Here is a 10,000-nt window from a genome sequence, read left to right as displayed (position 1 = left end):
TAACGCAATTTGCACCGCAATGTAACGCAATTTGCACCGCAATGTAACGCAATTTGCACCGCAATCTACCCCCAAGTTGTGCCTTAACCTAACCCACGTTGTGCCTTAACCTAACCCACGTTGTGCCTTAACCTAACCCACGTTGTGCCTTAACCTAACCCACGTTGTGCCTTAACCTAACCCACGTTGTGCCTTAACCTAACCCACGTTGTGCCTTAACCTAACCCACGTTGTGCCTTAACCTAACCCACGTTGTGCCTTAACCTAACCCACGTTGTGCCTTAACCTAACCCACGTTGTGCCTTAACCTAACCCACGTTGTGCCTTAACCTAACCCAAGTTGTGCCTTAACCTAACCCAAGTTGTGCCTTAACCTAACCCAAGTTGTGCCTTAACCTAACCCAAGTTGTGCCTTAACCTAACCCAAGTTGTGCCTTAACCTAACCCAAGTTGTGCCTTAACCTAACCCAAGTTGTGCCTTAACCTAACCCAAGTTGTGCCTTAACCTAACCCAAGTTGTGCCTTAACCTAACCCAAGTTGTGCCTTAACCTAACCCAAGTTGTGCCTTACCCTGCTCTGTAATTGGCATATGACACGTTACAGTAATGTATTGTCCAACCGCAACCCGCTCAGAATGTTGTGTACACAGCTACGTGTCATCTCCCCATAACAGCTGCATTGCAGTGTGGTACGCCATAGAGACGTGTGGGAGTAATGGACGCAGTGGATGGCGATCAGCATGAGCCGTCTGTTCATGTAGTGGCGCGTGTATGCAGACGTAGTAGTCTCTTCTCACACAATGTGATAGCACGGTGCCCCGCGTTCCACATCTGCGACATGCTACAGAGGCCGGTTGACAGTTGGTCGCGCAGTGGACATCGCATACGTACGGGGGCACCTTCCACGTGCCCTCTAGTCGGGCACATTTTGTTGCGTGGATGTGAGCGGATGTAGTGTGTCTTGACACCTGACAGGCAGGCATGCAATAATAGTTGACTTTGCAAACGGGGATGGACGTGTACGTTTACTGGTGACGTTACGCAAATGAACAACTGGTAACCCGTTGTGGTGCGGTTGTCCTTGCTGGAGGTACATCTGTGAGGGCAACGATCGGTACAGCTACGAAGCGGTCCCCACCATACCAACGAACGTGAATGTGAATCTGGGTGTGAAGCGATACGCGGCTGTGGGTGGGTGGGACTGTCCCCGGCCGGTGAGGGGGGGCCGCCCGGCGTGCTGGCCGCGCGGTGCGTGGGCGCACGCGCTACAGCCGGCTGGTGGGGGCGCCCAGTGGCAGGCGCGCCGGCCGACGGACGCGGCAGGCGGCGCAGCTGCGCGCCGGGGCACCCTGCGCGCGGCGCCGTGCAGCCAAAGTGGGTCCTCGCCGGCCCGGTGCGAAGCGCGGTGGACATCTGCAGTGTGCTGGTCCGATTGAGGACTGTGTGCGTTGAGGATGCGCCGCCGCCCGGCACTCGGCGCCGCGACGCCGTCTGCTGCTCGGTCGCCCCAGCGGTTCTCGCTGGTGGTTTGTATCGCAGTTGTGCAGACGTGTTGGCACGTGCGCTGTGCTGGGAGAGTTCGCTTCGGCACCCACGTGGGGCCTTTGCCCTTCTGTGGCGCTGGCGTTGGAGCTGCCGGTCACCGTAGGTGGCGCGTGTTGTCTCCCGCCGGCAATGCCACGACAGCACGCTCCCGGGCCTCTGTCGGCAGCGGCAAGCTCAGTTGGGAGCACGGGTGGTCGCACCTAAAGCGTCTACTCGCCTAACTCCGGGCGATTGCGCCTCTCTCGAACCCGACCAAGTACTTAGGACGGCGCTGCGCGCCGCCGGGACCTGAGAGGGTTTCGAGGTGTATTGTGCAGGGGAGCTCAGCCTCCTCCTGTTTGCAGAATAATTGAGCGGACGCTTGCGTGTTCGCGCGGGCCTCTGGGACACACTCCCGGGCGGCCGGCTGCTCAGCTCTAGTTGACGCAGCTCCCTGGTTGATCCTGCCAGTAGTCATATGCTTGTCTCAAAGATTAAGCCATGCATGTCTCAGTACAAGCCGCATTAAGGTGAAACCGCGAATGGCTCATTAAATCAGTTATGGTTCCTTAGATCGTACCCACGTTACTTGGATAACTGTGGTAATTCTAGAGCTAATACATGCAAACAGAGTCCCGAGTCTGGCGTGAGGTCAGTCGCTTGACGGCGCGTCTTGGTGCGGGCCCGCCCGTCACCAGCGCGCCGTAAGGCACGGAGGCTCGCACTGAAGCGTATCGCTTTACGTCGAGCGTGCCGCGACAGTCCTCACTCGGGGAAGTGATGCGTCTTACATAGCCTCTCCTTCCCAAGTGGCTCTTTCCGCCTTCCCGTGGTGCCAGACGTCAAGCTTGGCATTCTGCCTTGCGTCAAAAGGGAGAGCTGCGACCCAACCCGATGCGAAAGCGAAGGGTGCGTGGCACAGGGGGAGCTGTGTCGAGGGACCGAACACCAGTCCCTTTCTGTTCGCAGGGCACAGACCAGCAGGTGCTCTGCATGCCGGCGACCTCGTTTGTCGGCGTGGGATCGCGGCGCGAGTCGGCAAGGGTGCTTCGCCGCGCCCCTGGGTAACCGGGGCGTGTTCTGCCAAACCCAGGAGGTGGTGACATCGCCTGGGCTAGGTTAGATGGGCCCAGACCGCCGAACGACTGGGGGACCGACCCACCACCTGAGTAGGAGTGGGTCCTTGGCCTTCAGGTGGAAACTCGGGCTAGTAGGCGGCGAAGGGCGAGGGGTGCATCCGCCTCTCCGGAGTGCGGGGTGCACTTGCCGAGGAGCGTCGAGTGAAATCGTCGACGACGAGGCCTTCGACGGGGACCAGTGCGCTGGCAACGGCGTGCTGAACCCTGCAGCTCTGGAGTGCCCTTGACCTAGGGGCGAGGTCGGTGGGCGAGCTGCAAGAGTCCCCCCCCATGCCAGAGGAGCCGGTCCGGGGCAAGAGACGGGCTCCCACCCCTTTTTTGATCACTCGTAAATCATGGCTGCAATTGAGACGAGTGATTCGTGTGCGCCTCGAAGAGCTTCCGCTGCGCCTGATCCCTCTCCCCAGGACGAGCAGGGACAGGCAGAGAATGAGACAGTAATGGAGAGATACTCTAGAATCGCGTTGCTCATGGAGCAACAAATAAAGAACGGCAAAATCAGCCAAGCAGGACTTGGCATCATAAAAAATGAACTGGCTGCATGGGCTATTGCCCACGCCAAACTTGAGGGAAGAGTAGAAGAACTCGAGAAAGAAAATGACAGGTTGAGAAGGCAACCGGCGAAGACGTGGGCAGCTGTGGCTGCGCAGGCGCCCACCAAGCGCCTACAGAGCACAACTAGAGATACTATTGATAAGGTCACTAAGAGAACAGACACAGCTGTCTTCCTCAGGACTCTACCTGGGCAGGACACCAGTGTCAAAAAAATACAGGAAATTTTTACAAGAACCATAGACCCTGTCAAAGACAAGATTAAAATTAATAAGGTAAAACCAAGTAGAAACTCCGTGATCGTTGAAGTTGCCTCGGAGGAGGACAAAGAAAAGCTACTGAACAACCAGAAACTAAACTCGGTGGTCAAATGTGAACCACCGAGAAAAAGAAACCCTCTCGTCATTTTATATGACGTACCTGCAATCATGACAAATGAGGAACTAGCAGAAACAATAAGGTTACAGAACTTTGATAAAATGAATGAGGATGAATTCAAGAACAACTTTAAGTTGAAATTTAAGACTGGGCCGCGGGGTCGTGATGTTGTTCATCACGTCGCCGAAGTATCGGCACCGATGTGGAAAAATGTAACAACAATGGGCAGATTGTATGTTGGTTTTCATGCCATCAATACAAGGGACTATGTCGTGGTACCTCGTTGCCACAACTGTGGCGACCTGGACCACATCCTAAGGCTGTGTACCAGGGAGCCGGCGTGCACCAAGTGTGGGGAAAAAGGTCATAGCCGCAAAGACTGCAAGGCGGCGGCAGTTTGCATACCCTGTAAAAATCGAGGAAAGAAGTCTTGTGGAACCACCGGTAGGAACTGCCCCACATACAGAATGCTGGAGCAGAGACTGATTTCTAGGACTGATTATGGCTGAGCCCAGCATACCGAACAGGATGCCAAAGCGAAAGTCCCCGAGCAAAAGGAGGAGGGATGCCATGCGGGCAAATAGATTCAAGGCCTTTCTGAAGTCACTTACGGAAGTCTTCAAAACTGAAACCAAGGACATAGCAGTACAAACTGATTTTCCGACAATGGATATAGGAATACAAACAAATCTCCCCATGGCAGAAACTCCTTCCTCCGGACGCCGGGAAACAAAGCCGAAACAACAACAGCGGCAAGGGCATCCTGCGGCTTCAGCATCTTATAAGGACAGTAACATAAACAACCAACCAATACAAGAAAATGTAGTGACGAGTTCTAGTATGAGCCCCACCACACAATGCACGTCAATAGTTAAGCTGCCACCGGTCGATCCGGTCAGGGTGTACCCCAACCTGGAGTACACCATGCAGCTATCCAGATTGGAGCAGCCGGCTACCCTGACCACTGCCTTACGACATGTGGTCCGGGTAGGACACGAAGACGGCAGGAAAATAACCTTTCCGGTTATGGAGGCTGTTGACAGAATCCAGCTAAAATCTGTGAATCTCCCCACCGACTTTGGAGCCTTGCGCGACCTGCTCAAGAAAGCATTCGAAAGACGAGGAGAGAAATTTAATCTTGACGACATCTACCAACAATCAGTTGTGGCACATGGACGAATCGCTTTTGACTGGAATAAGACCTGGCCATATGACCGAATACACACTTACTACCCATAATGACTAAAATTAATATAGGACAGCTTAACACACACAACAGCAGACTCGTAATGCAGGAGCTCCGAAGGGAGGTGGAGGAGAGGAGACTTGATGTACTCTGTCTACAGGAGCCATACTCCCTGGCTGGGAAAATAGCTTTTGCTGCTGCTAGCTGGCAAATAGTCAGTAGAGGGGATGACCCGAAGGCGGCAATTATAATCACTAATAAACTACTGAGGGTCACCATACTCTCGCAGTTCACAACTAGTCACTGCAACGTCGTGGAGCTTCAATCCCCCACGGGAATTATAACTCTCATCAATATGTACTTTCAGTACGGGGACAATATAGAACTTCACTTAGACCACCTTGCGAGAGTTACCACGGCGTTGCGGGGAAGAAAACTCATAATAACTGCTGATATTAACGCTAAATCCCCCCTGTGGTACAGTGGCACAAGAGATGCAAATGGTGAAAAGGTCGAAGAATTTATTATGGAATCACAACTTGTGGTGGCCAACAGACCCGGCAATCCTCCCACCTACGCTGCAGGTGGGGGACAGGGCACAAACATTGACATCACCCTTGTGACTCCGAACACAGCCAATAGCCTTCAAAACTGGAGAGTTACAGAGAATGCCACCACAAGCGACCATAATCTGATAATTTTTACCATAGGGAAAAGAGAGAGCCACTGGGCCACGGGGTGGGAAGTACAACTAAACTATAAAAGAGCAGATTGGGAACGACTAGCGAGGGAGTGTGACATTCCTCCATTACCGGAAGACGACATGCACTTAGACTTGGACGTGGACCGGAGGGCAGAGGAACTGGTGAACGCAGTTACAAGAGCGGTGAGGGCAGCCGTACCTACTAGGAGGAGGGCCATGGCGGCCTCCCCGTCACCATGGTCTGCAGAACTAAGCGAACTGCGTCAGTCTGTCAGAAGGCTGAGGAGGTACTATCAACACAGTGTCGTCTGGCAGGAACGACAAAGGTGGCTGCAGCTGTACAGGGAAGAAAAGCGAAAATTCCAAAAAGAACTTCGAGAAGTCAGAGTGAGAAGTTGGGAAAACTTCGTTCTCAATCAGCTGGTCACTGACCCATGGGGGCTCCCGTATAAGCTAGTAAGAGAGAAAATCCGCTCTCCTCTGGAGCTATCTACAGTCAGGTACGGGGATAGGATGACGGAGTCCTGGCAGGAGACTGCGGGGGTCCTCCTCCACTCCCTGTTGCCTGACGACAATGCGGATGGGGAAACAGAGATGCAGCAGCTACTCAGAGATCAAGATCGGGAACTATACACCAACGAGACAGCTGTCTACCCCTTCTCAGAAGAGGAGGTGGCGGCACATATAAGATCCTTACAAAGAGGGAAAGCACCTGGGCCAGACGGCATTGTGGCGGAGGTGGTGCAGTTTCTGGCGCCTCAGCTGACTGCACCACTGACGCACTTGTACAATGAATGCCTTAGACAGCGTAAGTTCCCTAAGACATGGAAAAAGGCACATGTAGTCATCATTAAGAAAGGACCAGATAAGGATCCCGCAGAAGCGAAATCCTACAGGCCGATTTGCCTACTGGATATATTTGGGAAAATACTAGAAAAGTTGCTAGCTGACAGACTGACAGCACACCGAGTGTTGTGCGGGATGAGTGACAGGCAGTTCGGTTTCCGGCCGGGGCGGTCGGCATCTGATGCAATCGCCCTGGCGGCCGAGGTCTGTGGCTCGACCCCGCGCAAATACGTGGTTGGCATCATGGCTGACATCAGTGGCGCCTTCGACAACCTGTGGTGGCCTTCGCTCTTCTCCTGCCTGCGGGAGAAGGAGTGTCCAGGGCCGCTATATGGTTGTCTGAGGAGCTATTGCGAGGATCGGGAGGTCTGGCTATCATCCTCTAGCGAAAGAATTGGCAAGACAATAACTAAAGGATGTCCCCAAGGTTCCGTCTTAGGACCCCTCTTTTGGGACATCCACATGGAGCCTTTGTTAGACAGACTACAACAAAGTGAAGAGGTGCTAGAGGTGATAGCTTACGCGGATGACCTCCTCCTGTTGGTTGGCGGCCGTAGCCGCGAAGACATCGAACCAAAGATAGCGACAGTACTAGACAAACTTCAACAGTGGTGCCATGCGACTAAAATGACGATATCGCCCAGCAAATCTACTTATCTATTGCTAAAAGGACATCTCATTAGAAATCCGACTGTTAGAATAGACGACTCACCAGTTCTGAGACGACGCGAGACACGCTACCTAGGAGTCATCATTGATGAGAGGTGGAGCTTCGGTAAGCATATTGAAACCGTCACCCAGAGAGCCCTTCAGATACTAAACAATCTCATCTCAATAGGACATAAAAGATTCCATCTCCCTCCACACTTAATCAGGCTATATCACAACAGCATCCTAACATCAGTCGTGGGCTACGGCTCGGGAGTCTGGGCGCACAGGCTCACGAGGGTAGTGCCCGCCATGGCAGTGAGAAGGGTCCAAAGAAGCATGCTGCTAAGAGCTGTGGGTGCTTACAGAACGTCTCCAGGGGGGGCCCTATTAGTCATAATGGGGCTTTGCCCTCTGGACATCAAAATAAGGGAACAGGCGGCCTGGTATTGGGCAAAGAGGGATAACTACGAAAAGACTGTAGACATTATGGGTATCAGAGTGGGGGACAAAAGAGAAATAAGGAGAAGAGGGGAGGAACTCTGGCAGGAGACTTGGGCTGCAGAAGAGGCTGGACGACGAACCTTCCAGTTTCTACCTGATGTGAGGGAACGCCTGGGTATGAAATACTTCGAGCCTACACGAGGTCTGATTCACTTCCTCACTGGCCATGGACCCTACCCGACATACTTATGTCGATTTGGGAAAAGGGCAACACCAGCGTGCGACTGTGGCGATCCGGAGGGAACACCCGAACATGTTGTTTACGAATGTCCCCTCTTCAATGATGTCGCAAACACCTTACGAGACATACTTCCTAATCATGACACACATCAACTACTTCGACGAGAGGAGACTTTTCAGACTCTAAATACCTTGGCAAACGAGGTATCACGTAAAGTTCTAAATGAATATTTAAGAGAGAGACAGTAATAACAAGGATAGTAATTACCGATTGTGACCAAGAGCCCTAGTCCCATACCGCCTGTGCGTGGACTGGCTGACTTCACCCAAGTTAGGATCCGCCATGCGCAGGACTAGGGGGAGTAGGGACCAACCACCGATTAAGACACACCGATTATGACGTAGGATAAGTTAGTTTGTAGGACTTAGTTTTTTAGGAACTTAGAATAGCAACTGCAGCGAATCATAAAGTCGTGGCCTGCCCAGTGCCAGGGGCATGTTCTTCGGGTTTAGCTCGAAGAACAAGGCATATTAAGTAGGTTTATATTCTTACTGGCACACATGTGACGCTGCAGTATACATAAGTTAATTTAGTTATAGGAATTAGGTATAAACAGTAGATATAGATATTAAGTGCCCATTGTTGTGAAAGTAACTGTAGCTCACTTTAAAACTAATAACTAGCTGCATAATAACATATAAATGTATAACTATTAGGACCCACTAATGAGCTTAAGGAAGTGGGTTAAATTTGTATAATTACAATGATTATTAATAAAGAATTTTTTTTTTTTTTTTTTTTTTTTTTTAAAAACAGAGTCCCGACCAGAGATGGAAGGGACGCTTTTATTAGATCAAAACCAATCGGTCGGCTCGTCCGGTCCGTTTGCCTTGGTGACTCTGAATAACTTTGGGCTGATCGCACGGTCCTCGTACCGGCGACGCATCTTTCAAATGTCTGCCTTATCAACTGTCGATGGTAGGTTCTGCGCCTACCATGGTTGTAACGGGTAACGGGGAATCAGGGTTCGATTCCGGAGAGGGAGCCTGAGAAACGGCTACCACATCCAAGGAAGGCAGCAGGCGCGCAAATTACCCACTCCCGGCACGGGGAGGTAGTGACGAAAAATAACGATACGGGACTCATCCGAGGCCCCGTAATCGGAATGAGTACACTTTAAATCCTTTAACGAGTATCTATTGGAGGGCAAGTCTGGTGCCAGCAGCCGCGGTAATTCCAGCTCCAATAGCGTATATTAAAGTTGTTGCGGTTAAAAAGCTCGTAGTTGGATTTGTGTCCCACGCTGTTGGTTCACCGCCCGTCGGTGTTTAACTGGCATGTATCGTGGGACGTCCTGCCGGTGGGGCGAGCCGAAGGCGTGCGACCGCCTCGTGCGTGTTCGTGCGTCCCGAGGCGGACCCCGTTGAAATCCTACCAAGGTGCTCTTTATTGAGTGTCTGGGTGGGCCGGCACGTTTACTTTGAACAAATTAGAGTGCTTAAAGCAGGCAAGCCCGCCTGAATACTGTGTGCATGGAATAATGGAATAGGACCTCGGTTCTATTTTGTTGGTTTTCGGAACCCGAGGTAATGATTAATAGGGACAGGCGGGGGCATTCGTATTGCGACGTTAGAGGTGAAATTCTTGGATCGTCGCAAGACGAACAGAAGCGAAAGCATTTGCCAAGTATGTTTTCATTAATCAAGAACGAAAGTTAGAGGTTCGAAGGCGATCAGATACCGCCCTAGTTCTAACCATAAACGATGCCAGCCAGCGATCCGCCGCAGTTCCTCCGATGACTCGGCGGGCAGCCTCCGGGAAACCAAAGCTTTTGGGTTCCGGGGGAAGTATGGTTGCAAAGCTGAAACTTAAAGGAATTGACGGAAGGGCACCACCAGGAGTGGAGCCTGCGGCTTAATTTGACTCAACACGGGAAACCTCACCAGGCCCGGACACCGGAAGGATTGACAGATTGATAGCTCTTTCTTGATTCGGTGGGTGGTGGTGCATGGCCGTTCTTAGTTGGTGGAGCGATTTGTCTGGTTAATTCCGATAACGAACGAGACTCTAGCCTGCTAACTAGTCGCGTGACATCCTTCGTGCTGTCAGCGATTACTTTTCTTCTTAGAGGGACAGGCGGCTTCTAGCCGCACGAGATTGAGCAATAACAGGTCTGTGATGCCCTTAGATGTTCTGGGCCGCACGCGCGCTACACTGAAGGAATCAGCGTGTCTTCCTAGGCCGAAAGGTCGGGGTAACCCGCTGAACCTCCTTCGTGCTAGGGATTGGGGCTTGCAATTGTTCCCCATGAACGAGGAATTCCCAGTAAGCGCGAGTCA

The sequence above is a fragment of the Schistocerca cancellata genome, unplaced genomic scaffold (assembly GCF_023864275.1).
Source record: "Schistocerca cancellata isolate TAMUIC-IGC-003103 unplaced genomic scaffold, iqSchCanc2.1 HiC_scaffold_351, whole genome shotgun sequence".
NCBI lineage: Eukaryota > Metazoa > Arthropoda > Insecta > Orthoptera > Acrididae > Schistocerca > Schistocerca cancellata.
Note: the sequence above shows the minus strand (reverse complement) of the source record.